General features: G+C 38.3%; 1 long non-coding RNA gene across 4 annotated transcripts in view; it reads right to left on the bottom strand.

Annotated features, from left to right (window-relative positions):
• The window catches only part of LOC119866710, a 101,036-nt gene that overhangs the window by 68,509 nt on the left and 13,573 nt on the right, over positions 1-18,954 (bottom strand). Inside the window, exon 4 of one of the 4 annotated variants that reach the window (XR_005381074.1) lies at positions 8,961-9,355. The exons of the other annotated variants lie outside the window; for them this stretch is intronic. This is a non-coding gene — a long non-coding RNA (uncharacterized LOC119866710). Of the gene's footprint in view, positions 1-8,960; positions 9,356-18,954 lie in introns of those variants that run through there. 4 annotated transcript variants of the gene reach the window in all.

Raw genomic sequence — 18,954 nt, 5'->3', positions numbered from 1 at the left:
AATTATCAACATTTTATTTTGCCAAACTTACTTCATCTTTCCTTCAACCTTTTTCTTGTTGTATTTTTTTAAGATTTATTTATTTATCTGAGAGAGAGAGAGTGGAGAGAGTGGGAGAGGGAGAGAGAGAATTTTAAGCAGACTCTGTGCTAAACTGGATGGAGCCCAGAGCCTGAAGCAGGGCTCAATCCCACAACCCTGAGATCATGACCTGAGCCAAAACCAAGAGTCAGATGCTCAAACTGACTGCCAGGCACCCCCCTTTTTACAGTATTTTAAAGCAAATTCTAGACATCACATTATTTCACCCATATATACTTCAGTATATATATCTCTCTACTAAACTATTTCTTACATTTTACATGTGTTTGTGGTAGATCAACAATTTCCTAACAGTGGCCAAAGGACTCAGACACCCAGCAAATATTCTAGTACTCTTCTTCCATTTGTTTTCCCTACATACTTTTCACTCTCAAAAGAGGAAATTCGAATCAATTTTAGTAGACCGATAAAAAGAAAACTAGGAAATAAAAACCCAATAACCTTTTTATAATAAAAATTAAAAATATAAGTTTCAAAATTACTTTAAAAAATTTCACTATGTTCCAGTTCTATAAAAAGTACAAGCAAATATCCCTTTTATCTTCCTCCAAGAAAACCAGTTTCATGGTCTGGTGTGGAAATTCCATTCTGGGTAAAATCCTAAGGTTATATGAAGGTTGTGTATATATACAATTTGCTACAGGAATTGTGGTGGTGTTTAATAAAATTCATGAGGTTTTCATTTTGTTTAATATTTATTTGGTGTTTAATTTAGCAAAGGTTCTCTGATGTTCCTATTTTATTAGTTTATCGAAATTTTAATTCTATTCTAATTTTAATATGGAATTTTTAACGTCACATATATTAAAAGGCAATCCATTGACAACAGAGGCACTTACCTATAGAATGGCTATAAAACCTGGCAACATAGGCAACTATATATAATAAGTGGTTTCTTGATATTACATGACAATACATGATATTTTTGATGTGTTGCCCCTCATTGGTCATGCAGTTTAGTGTGCTGGACAGAATGGTAATGAATAGGATACATTAACATGGTATTTCTAGCAATCCTTGCACATACATCTGTAACATATTGCCTCTGATCAGTTCTCAGATGTGATCCCTGGACTCAGCAATGCCTGGGGATGTTAAAAATATAAATTTTCAGGCCCTCACCCCAGACCTATCAATCAGAAAGTTGGACTCAATAGTCTGTTTTAACAAGCTCTGCAGGTGATTCAGATGCAAGCTTAAGTTTGAGAAACACATGCTCGGATTTTGTGTGTCTCTGATTTTCCCTGAAAACAAACCAATAAACAAAATCCTGCTTTTCAGGATCCCTGGGTGGTGCAGCGGTTTGGCGCCTGCCTTTGGCCCAGGGCGCGATCCTGGAGACATGGGATCGAATCCCACGTCGGGCTCCCTGCGTGGAGCCTGCTTAGCCCTCTGCCTGTGTCTCTGCCTCTCTCTCTCTGTGTGTGTGTGACTATCATGAATAAATAAATAAAATCTTTAAAAAAAAAAAATCCTGCTTTTCAGTATATCCCAAGCAGAGGGTTGCCAGATTTAGCTAAAAAAAATATAGGACATCAGTTAAATTTGAATTTCAGATTTAAAATGTTTTTAGTGGGATCCCTGGGTAGCTCAGAGGTTTAACGCCTGCCTTTGGCCCAGGGCGTGATCTTGGAGTCCGGGACTCAGTCCCACATCAGGCTCCCTGCATGAAGCCTGCTTCTCCCTCTGCCTGTGTCTCTGCCCCTCTCTCTCTCTCTCTCTCATGAATAAATAAAATCTTTTCTAAAATTAATTAAATTAATTAAATGTTTTTAGTAAAATTATATCCCTTGTAGATATGTCCTGTATATGTGTGTGTGTGTGTGTGTGTGTGTGTGTATGAAAGGGATATAGAAGTATCCCCTTGCATAGTTATACTAAAAGATTTTTTGTTGCTTGTCTTTTTCTTTTTAAGATATTTTGTTTACTTATTTGAGAGAGAGAAAAAAGAGAGAAAGTGAGAAAGTGAGAGAGGGAATATGAGCAGTGGGGACAGGCAGAGGGAAAGGGAGAAGCAGGCTCTCCACTGAGCAGGGAGCCCAATGCGGAGCTCGATCCTGGGATCATGACCTTGAGATCATGACTCTGGGATCATGACCTGAGCCAAAGACAGATGCCTAACTGACTGGGCCACCCAGATGCCTCTATTTGTGTTTTGATATCCACATTGAACTTTTCATTCTGTGCCCTCAGTTTTTCTGGCATCCATACTTGAGTGTTTTGATCTAGCCAGCGTTTGTCACACTCCACAGGGCTGTGTCACCTCACCCAGTTTTAGAAATTATCCTACTAGTCCCTAACCACTCTGGGGTCATGTGGTAGTTGGTCTCTGAGTGAGATGCCTTGCCTGTCAAGAGTAATACTAACTGGTGTTCATGTGACATGGTCAAATGGGGAAAAGAGTCCCTGTAGATGGAAATATTGGGTGTTGGCTAAAGACAAAAGCTAAAGAAATATGTACTAAGTCTCATCTAACTAACTTGAGTTCATGAAACATAAAACCAATTTTTCTCTCTGTTCAAAGAACTTGATCTCATGCAAAATTCTGGATTTCTAATAAGAAATAATTATGGATAAAAATGTTTTTATATGCCTTAACAGAGCTGCATGCTACTGATGAGTCCTTTCCTTTAACTGTCTCAACTTAGGCAATTAAAACTAAGTAAGTTTGAAATCTAAATCTTACCTGAATTAGTTTTATACAGTCATCTCTTTTTCATTTTTTGAGCTGCCATCCTGTGTACTTTTTAAATTTACATAAAATATATAGATTTTAAATACACAATTCAATGAGTTTGGACAAACATAAACCTCCACCCCAGCAAGATTTAGAACATTTCTGTCACTTTAGAAAACATCCTTGAGCCCCTGTCCAATTTCCCCTCCAGAGGCAACTACTGTTCTGATTTTTGTCACTGTAGTTTTGTTTGTTCTAGAACTTCAGGTAAATGAAGTTGCTTTCATTTTCATATATTCAAAACATATCTTGCTTTATAGCAGGGAATTTATTATGTGTTTTTATTTTTTCCTCTGAAATTACTGTAAAGCCCTAAAGATAGCACCCCACCTCCTGCCCTCAAAGAGAGGACAAGGATACTGAACGCATCTCTGGTCTACTGAGAAGCGTCAGAACCAGAGGAAGTAACTAGAAGAAGGGACACAAAAGAAGGCTTTAGGTCATGGATCCCTGGTTCCCAAGTCAAGAAGCACTTGGGCCAGGGGACACAGGAAGGGGATGGATGTGAGGGGCACCATGAGAGCATCCAGGAGGCTTGTTAGCACCTCAACAGGCTGCACAAGGCAGCACCGCCCTTGCCTTCATGGCAATGCCCACCACTAGGCCTACAGTCATTTAGGGACAAGCGGCAAGCCACTGCCCATATGTTCCAAGATATCTACAGTGAAGCATCCGAGTACCCTTAGGGTGGGAAGGAGCTCCTGTTTCTGTACTTTGAGGACAGCCTAGACTCTAGTGGCATACTCTAAAGGCAGAGGAGTGTAGATGCTCCTGTTCCAGCTAATGTAAGTTAAACATTCAAGTTATTTAATATTTTAGTGCTTTTCAAAGTACCCACTGGAGTAGCATCTAATTATCATTTTAAAAGTCTACTACCCAGACAGGACATAAAATTTTAAATGTCAGCAGTAATCTAATATTATCCTTACAGAAAAAAAATTTGTCTACGATGTTCCCTTTTGCTCCCATTCCTGAGGGATCCAGGGATGAAAGACCATGTAAATCCAAACAGACATATTACTAGCACGGTTCATTTACATAGGTATATACAAATGTTATCATTTGAGACAAATTTAGAAAAACACAAATAATAAAATGTATTTTACATTTGTACCCCCAAATGTTGATGCTCATCACCTATCGTCACTTCCTCTGAGTTGTTCTCAGACTTCCAGAATCTCTCCAAGGCACATATATTTGCAGAACCTTCTATGAAGACTCCAAAGTCATTCTTGCTCAGTATATGTAAAGTCCGGCCCTATCAGGTCTCAAAGACCCTCACCTCCTGCGTATCTGAGGAGGAGCCTTGTAATATTACTCTTAGCACAATGCTTTCCTGTTTCTCTGCTACTGGAGGTTGGGTCCTCTGGGATCCAATCCTAATACAGTGTTTGAGGAGTGAGATGTTTATAAAGGACCAACCCCTGTGAAAAGAAGTAGGCAGAGCAGGGCTGGACTGAGGGAACCATTGAACGGCAATGCAGACACAACACACGTAGCCAGGAGCTCTGGGGCAAATGATGCTGTCCAGGAGAATATCCCCAGCCAGGCCAGATGGCTATGCCTCTATATCCCAGTCTCACCCAGTCACCAGATGCAAGCAGCTCTGGGAAAGACCTTGGGCAAGGCGGCTCTCATGAGCTGAGGCATGCACGAAGGAGCTCACAGCTGCAGACTGCTGACCACACACTCCACAGCTGGACACCAAGTTCTTCCTTGAAGGAACATGTAAGTATCTAGTACAACTATTCTCCAGGTCTGTCAGCAAGAGCCATATGGATTGTTCCCCATCCTCCAAAGCACCATGCTCACCTTTGCCTTACAGTGGATCCATGTGCCTGGAACATTTTCCCCAACCCCCTGCTGCCGGCTCACTCCTTCTGCTTCCACATTCTCATCCTTAGCTAGGCCTTCTCTCACCTCCTCCCTCATAATACTCATCTGACTTATAATTTGCTTAATGCATTTATTCCCTGCTTAAACAACCTCCGTGAGAGCAGAGGCAATGACAGATTTGTTTGTGCTGTATTTTCAGTGTTAAGCAATGTACCACGCACAAATAGTCCATGTAAAATTTAGGAATGGATTAATTAATTTGATATACCTGGTATTTTAGTCTGGGTTCCCCTAGAAAGAGACCCTAAGGCAAGGTTTCAAGTGCAAGCGCATTATTAGAGAAGTGATTCCAGGAAACATTGCTGGGAAAGTAGGGAAGTGACACAGGAAAGAAAGGCAGACAGTTAATTACTCATTAAGACTATGGGCAACAGTTTAATCCTGCTGGGGAAATCTGAGAACTGTCGTTGAACATGTGCCTGAAATTATCCATCCTGGGCACCTGGGTGGCTCAGTCCATTAAGTGTCTGCCTTCAGCTCTGGTCATGATTCCAGGGTCCTAAGGTTGAGTCCTGCAGCAGGCTCCTGCTCAGTGGGGAGTCTTCTCCCTCTCCATCTGTCCCCCCTGCTCATGCACTCTCTCTCTCTCTCTCTCTTAAATAAATAAAATCTTTTTAAAAATTATCCATCCAAAAATGAGTGACCACATATTGTGTGATTCCATTTATAGGAAATGTCCACAATAAGCCAATTCATAGGGACAGCAAGTAGATTAGTGGGTTCCAGGGAATGGGGCAGAGGAGGACCCAGAGAAACTATTAAAAGGTATGGGTTTCTTTGGGTAAGGGTAGAAATGTTCAGAATTAGTAGTGACGGTTGTACAATATTGTGACTATATAAAAAAAATCACTGAATTTTATACTGAGTTTTATGTTTCATGAACTGTATCTCAACAAAACAAATTATAATAAACAAATGAGGGAGCTGGGATATTTATGCACAAGCTCCACTCATTAGTGAAGGTTGATGGGGAGGGGGGGTAGTTAATTTCTATAGCATTTCCAGCCTGTCATGAGCAGACAAAACAGGCTCGGAGACTAGGGTGGCTTTCAGGCAAAAAGATGCAAATACCAGCACTTTGCAGTTTGGAGTCATGATGCACTGAAGTGGGAAGAATAAGGGGGTGTGAGTAGGGCACAGATTGGGTCTGCTATACATAAGGAGAAATAAACCTAACCAACCTGACACATTCAAGAATGTGGCGAAAAGAAGATTCACTCAGAAGCCTCCAGCTCCAAGAACATATTTTTCTAAATTTATTCTAAAACATATTGATATATGGATGATATGTTCAGGGAGCCCAATCATCTCAGCTGTGATCCCTAATCAAGTAAATCTGTGGAAGGAGAAAAGAACAGTGCTTTCAGTGAAAAGTGGAAATATAGTAGGTTGAATAATGACCTCCCCAAATATGTCTACATTCTAATCCTAAGGCAGTGTGAATGTTCCCTTTTAAGGCAAAAGGGACTTTGCAGGTGTAATTAGGTTCAGGATTTTGAGATGGGGAAATTACTCTAAACTTCCCAGGTGGGCCCAATGTAATCACAGTCCCTATAAATGGAAAGAAGGGGCTCAGAATCAGAGGGGAGGTATGTAAGAAGAAGAGCAGATGTGAGGGAGACAAAAGCCAAGAAGTACAAGTACCACTAGAAGATAAAGAAGGTAACAACAGAGGTCCTCCCCCTCAGAGTTTTCAGAAGGAACCAATATGCCAGCAATGCCGATATCTTGACTTTTTACCCCAGTAAAGATTATTGCAGATTTCTGATCTCCACAACTACTGTAGAAGAAAATCTGTGTTGTACTAAACCACTAAATTTGTAGTAATTTGTTTCAGTGGTGACAAGAAGCTAATACATTTTCCCAGATGGGATTTAAAAAATAATAACCATCACTTCCTCCCCAGAATACATTATAAAACTGGAAGGGTCTTAAAATCATAACAAAAATAAAATACTTTGTATCTCTGGTTTTTTTATGTTCAGGGTAGTTAATGTATTTTTTAATATATTAAAATATTCTTAACTTGTCTTATGACTTCTTTTTTAGAATAAGCAAATACTATTTCAAATAAAGTACTTTGTGGGGTTTTTGTTATTTTAATAAACTGAATGTTCCAATTTACCTTTTAGATTTTGAATTTATAAATTCTGCCAAGTAAAAATTCTTCTTAGAATATTGACATGAATAAAAAACAAATGTGGATGAAGTCCCAGGAAATAACATGTTTACAACTCTAAAAGTATTGTAAAATTCAGTGCATCAAATGGAAATATTCCTACCAGCCAATTTCTGAGCATATGCAATGTGAGCTGAAGGGAGCTAACTGCCAGGCATGACAGTGAGTATGTGAGGTTCTTGAAAGTGAGAATGGGACACAGGGTAGGATAAGGTAGCAAAGCTTTAGGAAAAAGGGGTAAGAGAGGGGAATAAAGGACCTAAAAGAAGTGAGCTGTTCCAGAGCTTTTTGATAAAATGCACACATAACTTCTCTCCAATTTCAGTATGCTCCACATTATCACCAGATAATAGAAAATAAAATTCAATCATGTCATACTTTTGCTCAAAATGCTCTGAAATTTGTTAGGTTAAAATAAAATGAAAAGCCAAGCTCCATAATCTCAATGGCATGCAAAACCCTCAATGACTGGATGCCAGTCTATTTATTTAGCCTTATCACCACTGTCCCAGGCATGCCAGACTCTTCACTGTTCCTAAAACATCTCTGTGTCTCTCATGCCTCAGGGCCTTGGCAAATAATGTTCTCACTAACTAGAATGGGTCCTTCTTGTCCTCACCAAGTATCTATTCATCCCAGCCTAAATATCATCTTCTCAGTGAAGTTTCTACTGGAAAAAATAATCCATTTTGGGTCCTGAACTCCATTTCTCCACCTTCTTGCCAACGATGCTAGGAATGCAAAGCCCTGACTACTCTTTATCCTAGCCATTTCTCAGTGTTTTATTTGCCGAGAGCAATTTTGAGAGTTGGAGTGGCATCTTGCTTGCCTCTCACTGTAAAAATGGCAAATTCCTTAGCTCTGGATACCTTGCCTATCATATAACTCATAGGATATGCAGGCATTCATCTAAGCCCTTCTGAATGCCCCATGGACTGGGAGAAAGGGGCTTGGGGACTGGTGTTGACATCAGGCTGGTGCTACTCATGTGCTATGAGTGATTCAGTCATTTGTCTCTGACCTAGGAGTCTCCTATCTTCCATCAAAACACATGCGACAGTATCAGACTCCCTTGTTAGCTTGCAAGAAGGGTACAATCCCAGATTCTGCACAGACTTTGATAATTCTCCATCTCTCCAGACAGGGTTTGTGGCCTCTTATATCTGTGATCCTGCAATATTTGGTCAAATAGAATGTGATGTTATTACACAAGAGCATGGGTTATGGTACATCGGAGATGTTAAGAAAAATGTCAAAAAAGGAAATATTTCCAGTTCAGTAAAGTTGTCTGCTCTGATAGCTGCTTCATTTTCCCCTAATCAAAGATGGACCCATTTAAATAGAACAGACAAAACGAGACTGTTTTTTCATGTCAGAGATAAGTGTTCTTGAAACAAGTAATGCTCTAAAGACCTGGGAGGATCTGAGTGACAGTATTAGTCTCCTCCAGTCTTTGTTTTTGTCAGCTAATTTAGCCGCATGATCCTATTAACAATTCCTAGGCTTTTTTTTTTAATCCATTTTTAAAGCATTCTTTAGCCCAAGGAATTTATTTTCTGTTCTTAAGGATTGAAGGTTGAGTCCACATTTCAAGATTTTTGAATAAGATTCTTGTCTGAATTTTGTAAGCTGGGGGGGGGGGGGTGGGCAGGGGTATAAGCCTTCATTAATTATCAACTATTGTTCTCAGTGATTTTATCATTTTTTTGAAGCCAGGAGGCATTGCAGTATATTAATAAGCTGAAAAATAAATGAATAAATATAATCTTACTTGGTTATGAGATCACAAGAGAAATGGAGAAAATGCTAAATAGCAAATAGAAGTAGTGGTTAGCCCCAGAAGGATTATAAAACAGGCAACTCTCTAGCTAAAGGCAACAGGTTCACATAACAAGATGGAAGCTAGAACTACTCCCACAAATAAGCTACACAAGAAACACATACTTTACTCAATTCAAAACTAGTCAAATGTTTGTACTTAAATTAAGAACTGAAAATTCAAAGCCTCAAATATTTGAGATCAGATTTATATTAATGAAACCTGCATCTTTCAGGGCATGCGCCTGGGTGGCTCGGTCGGTGAAGCATCTGCCTTCAGCTCAGGTCATGATCCCAGGGTCCTGGGATTAAGACCCACATTGGGGTCCCTCCCTGCTCAGTGCAGAATCTGCTTCTCCTTCTCTCTGCTCCTACCCCCTACTTGTATTCTTGCTCTCACTCTCTCTCAAATCTTAAAAAAAAAAGATGACTTATTTTTCAGATACCCTGTGTGCAGGGCTGAGTTCCTGCTGAAAATGGACCCCTGTTAGAGGTAGGAGTCAGATTCAGCCCCTTAGTCCCTAAAGGCACGGTAACCTGTGAGGTCACACTGAGGTTACAGCCATACAGGTCTGTGCTCCAAGCAACACCAATCATGTTACACTCTGGTTCTAGGCCTCCATCTGTGTGGAAAGGTAAAAAACAAAACAAAAACAAAACATCAGCCAGATGTTTTGCTAAAATATTCCAAAATTTCAATGGCTTGAAAGAACATTGCACATGTTATTCAGTCTTAATCTACATTCCTTAATTTTAATTTACATTTGAAAGTGGGAAACTAGCCCCATGGAAATACCATTAAAGCAACGTAAGAGAGGGAAGATGAGTCTCCTAACATTTGAAGAAAAGGCTAATATACATTGTCCTAACTTTTATTGTGCCTCAAACCAGAATGCTTGATCTGTATTCTGGGGCTCTGGGAGGAGGGTAGCTAATCCCCAGGAGCTTTACCCACATGTCCAGTACTGCTTCTGCTATTGACACTGAGGAGTGGGAAAGGTGCAAGTCACCAATGGCACCCACCTGCCCTTTTTACTGCAAAACTAGAATAGCCTGGTGCCGTCTACTTTAAAATTTCTTGTGCCAATTATAACTCACTCCGTCAACACCTTCATGATAGCTCAGGGACCAGGAGAAATGAAACTATGTTGAACCACTAGCCTTTAATAATTAGAGAACTCTAGATTCAGCTGTGGATGAAAGAGGGGAAATGCTGTTGCTGAAAAACAAAAACAACTCAGGAGGGAAATCACCTGTCTCACACTCCCTCTTTCCCTCTACCTTTCCCTATTCTGCAGGGCAGGCCCCTTTGAGGCTCCAAACTGCTCACCCTGGAAGGTCCCCACTGACAGCTCCTCCAGGAAATATGGGTAGGATTCCAGACTGTCAAGGATGTGTGTTTTGATATGTTCTGTGCTGCAAACTGATCTAGTGGTATGAATCCCAATGAAATCCTCCCCCGTGCCCTCCTGTGTACCTGGGTAATAAGATGAGGACCCCTGACAATCTGAGGGGACCCTAAGTAAATCTGAGGTTCCTGATTCTGGGTTATGCATCTTGAGAAAAACCTTTTTTTAAATATAGTCACTCGAGTTTGAGCTTGGGTTTACTAAATTGTGGCTTCGGGTTTTTCTGGGGACATGCCTTTTGCCTTTTCAAATTGGGGAAATAACTAACAAAAAGGTTTTTCTTAACTTCCTTATTTTTAGTAAAGTAACAGGGCTCAAAAATTAGTCACCTAGTTACTATTCTGCTTAAAGGTTACCTACTACAGGGTGGTACTTCTCTGCGGATTTTTGCATATGCCCCACCCCAGGATAGAAAGGTAGGGGTCACAGAAACAACCTTATAGACCTGTTTGTCAAAAGAATTAGGCTTCCTGAAATCCCTAGATTGGCAAGTAGTTGAGAACATCCCCACTTTCCAGAATATTTCTTAAGACTTATAAGGGTTGGGAATATTTTTATATTAATGGATTCTATAGGAAATTATAGGTAAATCAGCCATTACAAAGAAAATCGCATTTAAAGGGAAGTTATAGGGGTGCCTAGCTGGCTCAGTTGATAGAACATGTGACTTTTGACCTCGGAGTTGTTAAGTTCGAGCCCCACATTGGGTGTAGACATTACATAATAAAATCTTAAAAAAAAAAAAAAGAACAACACAAGAATTATGTATGAAATGCTAATAGGCCAAAAAGCACTGAATTGCTATATTGGGCAATATTTACTTTCCCCAGGTATTTACTAGAATGATAAGAATGATGTCTTCTGAAAGACATCATTAATCTTGGCTAATTTTTAACTACCATTTAAAACTCAATTACCCTGGGGTGCCTGGGTGGCTCAGATGGCTAAGCATCTGCCCTTGGCTCAGCTCATGATCCCTGGGTTCTGGGATTGAGTCCAGCATTTGGCTCCCTGCTCAGCAGGATGTCTGCTTCTCCCTCTACCCATTACTCCCTCCCTCCTGCTTCTGATCTCTCTCAATCTCTCTCTCAGATAAATAAATAAAATCTTTAAAAAACAAAACAAAAAACCTCAATTCCCCTGATCATGAGATCAAACCCCACGTAGGCTCTTCACTGCATGGAACCTGCTTAGGATTCCCACCCTCTGCCCCTCCCTCTCCCTGCCCCCGCCTGCACTTGGTCACGTGTGCTCTCATGTGCTCTCACTCAAAAAATTAATTAAGTTAAAAACTCTCAATTACCCTGAGCTACATTTCTCATGTAATCCCATCCCAAGTAGCTGTTATTCCTGCTATCCTATTTCTGTTAATGCACCAATATTCTGTTCCTTAGGTATAAAACATCAGGACCATCTTTGATTGTTTTTCATGACACTCCTTCTCCACCCAATCAATTGCCAAGTCCTGTATTTTCTTAATAAAATGGCTCCTAATCTCCCTTTCTACTGGCATCCTATCTCTGATCCTAGTCCTGGCCTTAAGGCCAGGTTTCCAGCTCCCAGCCTCTCCTTCCTCTAACCAGTTTTGCACATGGCAGTGTAACTAACCTGCCCTTATCATCACTTTGGTTGTAGGATCCACCTCCTTAAAGGTCTCTCAGGACTTCCTACTGCCTATGCCAATGGTTTGCATCTGGTAAGACACACAGCACTTTGTCCCTATACTTTGCATGCTTTGCAAACATACAACCACCTTCTGATCAATAGGTAAAATTCCATTTTGCCAAGATCAAAACTTTTAACAGTCATTTCTATAAGAATGCTGATCTGAGTGACTTGCGGGTGTTAAGTAGAAAGCAACTTGCTACAAATAAGAGGGAAGAGGCTAAGAGTCACATCAAGTATATACCAGGGGAACTACCTCATGCTTATTGGAGCTTGTGAGAACATCTCCTCCCAAGGTTCAAGGGCATATGTCTGGGAGTAAACAGCTCTATTCAAAAAACAAACAAACCAAAAGGCTGCTGAGCGTCAACCTAGCAAATAGTGAGGTAACTATGGATGCTTTATAGACACTGTGAAACTGTATACTATTGCTTGTACTGTAATTGCTGCTGGCTTGTTTAGCATTTCCTTTCCGTTGTCCTGCTAAAAATTCTAGTATTTGAAGGTGTGCCACAAAACCAAATGTTTGAGGGACACCTGGGTGGCTCAGTGGTTGAGTGTCTGCCTTTGGCTCACGGCGTGATCCCAGGTCCCACATTGGGCTCCTTCAGGGAGCCTGCTTCTCCCTCTGCTATGTCTCTGCCTCTATCTCTATGTCTTTTATGAATAAATAAATGAAATCTTTAAAAAAAAAAAAAAAAAAACACCAAATGTTTGAAAATCACTGAAAACTTAAGTCTGGCTTCCTTACCACAACCTACAAGGTCCTTCTCATTTTGACCCCAGCCTTCCTCTCCAGCCTTAACTTCTAACTCTGGCCCCTTGAGTCACATGGGACCACATGTTGCTCTTTGACTAAATCAGCTTTTTCACATCTCTGGGCCTTCTTAAGCAGAAGAAACATTATGTTCTTGTTTTTTCAGACTCAGTTATCAAGCCACAGTTACAATATTATCTCTTCCCTAGTGTTTTCCCTGACTGGCCCAGTGAGAGGTAATTGTTCCCATAGTCCTTTGCACATATCTTCTTCATCGCAGATACCCTCATGTTTTATAATCCCTGCCCTATTCCTATCTCCAAGGCATCAGGGATGGTGTGTCTGAGTTCCTGCAGGCAAAGAATTCATTCATCTTTGCATTCCCAATGCTTGAGATGTTATAAGCCCTTAACAAATGTTTGTAAAATTGTCTTTTTGCCCAAGATTCAGGCCCTATGACTTATTGCTAATTAATTGTTCAAAAATTGTCTCCCACAACTTTGCTGTATGTACTTTATACTCAAACCAAGCTAAACTATGTTCTGTTCCTAGATGTGGTTTATGTATACAATGGAATATTACTCAGCCATTAGAAATGACAAATACCTGGGATCCCTGGGTGGCACAGCGGTTTGGCGCCTGCCTTTGGCCCAAAGCACGATCCTGGAGATCCGGGATCGAATCCCACATCGGGCTCCCGGTGCATGGAGCCTGCTTCTCCCTCTGCCTGTGTCTCTGCCTCTCTCCCTCTCTGTGTGACTATCATAAATAAATAAAAATCAAAAAAAAAAAAAAGAAATTACAAATACCCACCATTTGCTTCAATGTGGATGGAACTGGAGGATAGTATGTTGAGTGAAATGAGTCAATCGGAGAAGGACAAATATTATATGTTCTCATTCATTTGGGGAATATAAATAATAGTGAAAGGGAATAGAAGGGAAGGGAGAATATATGGGTAGGAAATATCAGAAAGGGAGGGAGACAGAACATAAAGACTCCTAACTCTGGGAAACGAACTAGGGGTGGTGGAAGGGGGGGGGGTCAATGGGTGACGGGCATTGAGGGGGGCACTTGACAGGATGAGCACTGGGTGTTATTCTGTATGTTGGCAAATTGAACACCAATAAAAAATAAATTTATTATAAAAAAAAAAAAACTATGTTCTGTTCCTGAAATAGTACTTGCCCTTTCCCATCTCTACAGATGTGCTCATGTGATTCAAAGTGTTCTTATGTTTGGGACACTCACCCATTCTCCATAATAGCCATCTACAAAACTTCTACCTATCCCTATAAACCAAGTCACATCCATGTTCTCCCAAGAAGTCCCCTGTCTTACCCAAACTAAGCATTTTCTCTGAACTTTCTAATACTTGGTTATACAGTTCTCCAGACCCTTAGCACAAACTAGTGTGGATTGTAGTCACTTAAGTATATTTTACTTCTATTACTAGGTTATAAAAATCTTGAAAGGGATGCCTGGGTGGCTCAGTGGTTGAGTGTCTGCCTTCAGCTCAGGGCCTGATCCCAAGGGCCTGGGGTGGAGTCCTGCATCCAGCTCCCTGCAGGGAGCCTGCTTCTCCCTCTGTCTCTGTCTCTGTCTCTGTCTCTCTCTCTCTCTCCGCCCCTCTGTCTCTCATGAATAAATGAATACAATCTAAAAAACAAATCTCCTTGAGGCAAGAAAGATACCTTATTAGTTTTTGTTTTCTCATTAGTACCTATGCTATATCTCGCACATAAAAGGTACAGTTTTTCAAATGAATGAATGAAATAAATGATGTATATGTCTAGTGCATTATACTATTCATTATATTCTATTTACATATGCTACCATTCAACTACAGTTTATGTAAATGGGCCATTTCAACATTTCCTTGGGCATTATGCAATTATTATCATGTGTAGCAAATTCTTGTATCACACTCTCCACATTATTGCAGGCCAGTTTCCTTACTAAGATAAATTTTTAAAACTCTACCCAGGATGGAGGTGTTAACTAACCTTATTGTGGTAATCATTTTGTAATATACATGTGTATGAAATCATCACATTGTACATCTTACATATGTTAGATGTCCCCAATATCTCAAAGCTAGGGGGGAAAAAAACCCTACACAGATGTTCTTCTCTTACTCTGGAATCTGAAAATTCTAATTTATAACACAGAGAATAATAAGTCCTAATAGAAATGAATTCCATTTCTCCTCCTTTAGGCAAAGTTAGGTTGTATCTCCTCTTTGTTTCAATTCATACATATATAATAGCAATTATTTCTACATTTTTATATTTTATGCTTTCATCTTTAACTCCCCTACTAGATTTTGAGCTTCTTGAAGCTGATAACCATGTCTTAGCTCTCTACTGATCAACCTATAATAATTAGTTTACATATATAAATACATTTTATTTACTTTATTTATATTTATACAGTTGATGCTTAAACAACTTGGGGGCTAGGGGCACCAAAACTCACATAGTTAAAAATCTGCATGTAACTTTTGACTCCCCAAAACTTAACTACTAATACCCTACTATTGAAAAAAGCCTTACCAATAACCTAGTTAACACATACTTTGTGTGTTACATGTATTATATACTGTATTCTTACAATCAAGTAAGCTAGAAAAAAGAAAATGTTAAGAAATTATAAGAGAAAATAGGGGAACCTGGGTGGCTCAGTGGTTGAGGGTAATTATATAATAATTATGCCTGGCAATATTTTCCATTTAATAAATATTATTGAAATAAGGGACAATTTTTTTTACTAGAGTATAGTTGACATACAATGTTGTATTAGTCTTTGGCTATATGAAATAGAAATTTGATAATTTTATACATTATACAGTACTCACCATGTTAAGTGTAGTTACCATCTATTACCATACAAGGTTATTAAATATTATTGACTATATTCCCTATGCTGTACTTTTCATGCCTGCAACTTCTTTATTTTATAGCTAGAAGTTTGTAGTTCTTAATCACCTTCACCTATTTTCCCCATTCCCCCACCTGCCCTCTTATCTGGCAACCACGAGTCTGTTCATTGAATAGGAGTCTTTCTGCTTTTGTTTGTTCATTTGTTTTTTTATATTTTTCATATAAGAGAAATAATACAGCATTTGTCTTTCTCTGTCTGACTGCTTTCCTTAAGCTTAATACCCTCTAGGTCCATCCATCCAGGTTCACAAATGGCAAAATTTCATTCCTTTTTACGGCTAAGTAATACTTCATTGTGTGTATATATACCACATCTTTATCCATTTATTCTTTTTTTTTCCCATTCATTCTTTAAGTTACTTCCTTACCTTGACTATTGTAAATAATGCTTCAATGAACAAAGGGGCATATACATCCTTTCAAAATAATGTTTTCCTTTTTTAGGGGTAAAATTTCACCCAGAAGTGAAATTGCTAAATCATATGGTATTTCTATTTTTAATTTTTTGAGGAACTTCCATACTGTTTTCCATAGTTGCTACACTAATTTACATCCCCACCAACAATGCGTGAGAGTTCCCTTCCTTCTATAGATCACGAACACTTGTTATTTCTAGTCTTTTTGATACTAGCAATTCTGACAGGTGTAGAGATCTTTCATTGTGTTCTTGATCTGCATTTCACTAGTGATTAGTGATGTTAAGTATCCATTCATGTGTCTGTTGACCTTCTGGATGTCTTATACAAAAGTGTTTATTCAAGTCTTCTGCCATTTTTTAATCAGACTGGTTTTTTGGTATTAGCTTATAGGAGTTCCTTATTCTGGAATTTAACCCCTAATGAAATATATCATTTGCAAAGATCTTCTCCCATTCAGTAGGTTGTCTTTTTGTTTTGTTGATGGTTTCCTTTGTTGTGCAAAAGAATTTTAGTTTGATGGAGTTCCAATAGTTTATTTTTGCTTTTGTTTTCCTTGCCTCAGGAAACATATTCAGAAAAATGTTGCTAAAGTCAGTGTCCAAGAGATTACTGCCTATGGCTTTTTTTTTTTTTTTTTTTTTAAGGAGTTTTATGGTTTCAGGTCACACATTTAGGCCGTTAATCCATTTTGAGTTTTTTCTGTATGGAGTAAGTGGTTCAGCTTCATTCTTTTACATATGGCCATTCAGTTTTCTCAGCATCACTTATTGAAGATACTGCCTTTTCTCCATTATGTATTTTTGCCCTTTTTGTCATAGATTACTTGACCATATACGTATGGATAGTTAGCAATATTCTTCTATCCATAAGCATTGTATATCTTTTGTGCCATCTTCAAGTTCTTTCATCAATGTCTTATCATTTTCAGAGTACAGCTCTTTTACCTTGTTTAATTTATTCCTAGGTATTTTATTCTTTTTGATGCAATTGTAAATAGGATTGTTTTCTTAATTTTTCTTTCTGCTTCTGTTTTTAGTATATAGAAACATAATAGACTTCAGTATATTTATTTTACAACCTGTGACTTTACTGAATTCATTTATTCTATTAGTGTTCTGGTGGAGTTTTTAGGATTCTTTATGTAGTCTCATGTCATCTGCAAATAGTAACAGTTTTATTCCTTCCTTACCAATTTGGACTCTATTTTTTCTCTGATTGCTATTACTAGGACTTCTAGTTCTATGCTGAATAAAAGTGGCAAGAGTGGGCACCTTTGTCTTGTTCCTGATCTTAAAGGAAAAGTTCTCCATTTTTTACCATTATCAGGTTAGCTGTGGGTTGGTCATATATGCTTTATATGTTCCTGCTCAACCCAGCTTGTTGAGTTTTTATTATAAATGGAAGTCGAATTTTGACATATGCTTTTTCTGCATCTATTGAGATGACCATATGATTTTTATCCTTCATTTTGTTAATATGGTATATGATGTTGATTTTGCATATATTGAAGCATCCTTATATCCTTGGAATAAATCTCTCTTGATTGTGGTGAGTGATCCTTTTAATGTATTGTTGAGTTCAGTTTGCTACTTTTTAGTTGAGGATTTTTGTATCTATGTCCATCAAGGATTTTGGCCTGTATTTTTTTTTGTGTGTGGTGTCTTGTTTACCTTTAGTACCAATGTAATGCTGACCTCATAAATTGAAATTTGAAATTTTCCTTCCTCTGTTTTTTTTTTTTTGATGGTCTCTAAGTTCACACACATTCTAAAAGCACTACATTTTTACTCCTCCTCAGATACACATTTTAGATATATGATATTACATTGCTTATTTTTTGAGTCCCTTAACTAATTTTTAATATATATTTGATTTTACTACTTTTGTCTTTTAACCTTCATACTAGCTTTCTAAGTTATTGATCTATTTCTATAGATTTGCTTTTATCAGTAAATCAGTTTTTTTTTCTTTTCACAATTTTCTTCTAGTTATGGCCTTTTCCTCTTCAAGAAATTCCTTTAACATTTCTTGTAAGACCTGTTTAGCAATTAACTTTAACTTTTGTTTGTCTGGGAAATTATATCTCTCCTTTTAATTTGAAATGATAGTTTTGCCCTGTGTAGAGTATTCTGGGGTATAGATTTTTTACTTTCAGCACTTCATATATATCATTCCACTTCTTTCTTAATTGCATAGTATCGGCTACAAAATCAACTTATCACCTTATGGGATTTTTGTTGTTGCTGTTGTTTTTTCCCCTTGTACAGAACTAGTTGCTTTTCTCTTACAGCTTTTAAGATTTTTTCTTTATCTTTAAACTTTGGCATTTTAACTATTACACATCTTTGTTTGGGTGTCCTTGTGTGCATCTTGTTTGGGGTTCTCTGTGCTTTCTGGATTAGGTCTGCTTTCTTTCCCAGGTTAGGGAAGTTATCAGCTACTATTCAAATAAGTTTTCTGCCACTTTCTCTCGTCTCCTTCTGGGGCCTCTTTAATGCAAATGCTAGTATGCTTGATATTATCTCAGAAGTCCCTTAACCTCTCCTCTTTTTTTTTTTTTTTTTTTTTGATTTGTCAGCCTTTATTAACCAAGAGCAAAGCCAAGCCCTAGAGTTTCCTTTTTAAAAACCCGACCTTGTTTATGGCAAACAATGATTTAATTATATGTTCAATACTACAGAACAAGAATTGATCACTTTCTAATCACTTATTCTTCTGAGATTAAAATACAAGTGTAAAACGTTTAAAATAAGATTCTCCCCAATGATTTAAAAAACAATTCCAATTGAAAGACATTTCAAACACTATGTGAACTCAGGACCAAAAAAATACCTTAAAACATTTTACCTTTGAGGTAGCACAATAATGCTGAATTAGATTTCTTTTATTACAATGAGCTTATGAAAACAATGAGGAAATCTACCTTTTGCTTAAGGTGGGCTAAATGGTTTTCTGCAAATCCCCCATGAGGTTAGTGACAGTTTTCTCCTTTTTTTTCTTTTCTTTTCTTTTCTTTTCTTTTCTTTTTTT

The sequence above is a fragment of the Canis lupus genome, chromosome 29, assembly GCF_011100685.1.
Source record: "Canis lupus familiaris isolate Mischka breed German Shepherd chromosome 29, alternate assembly UU_Cfam_GSD_1.0, whole genome shotgun sequence".
Taxonomy (NCBI): Eukaryota; Metazoa; Chordata; class Mammalia; order Carnivora; family Canidae; genus Canis; species Canis lupus.
The sequence above is the reverse complement of the archived record's forward strand: the minus strand, read 5'-3'. Positions and strand labels throughout refer to the sequence as shown.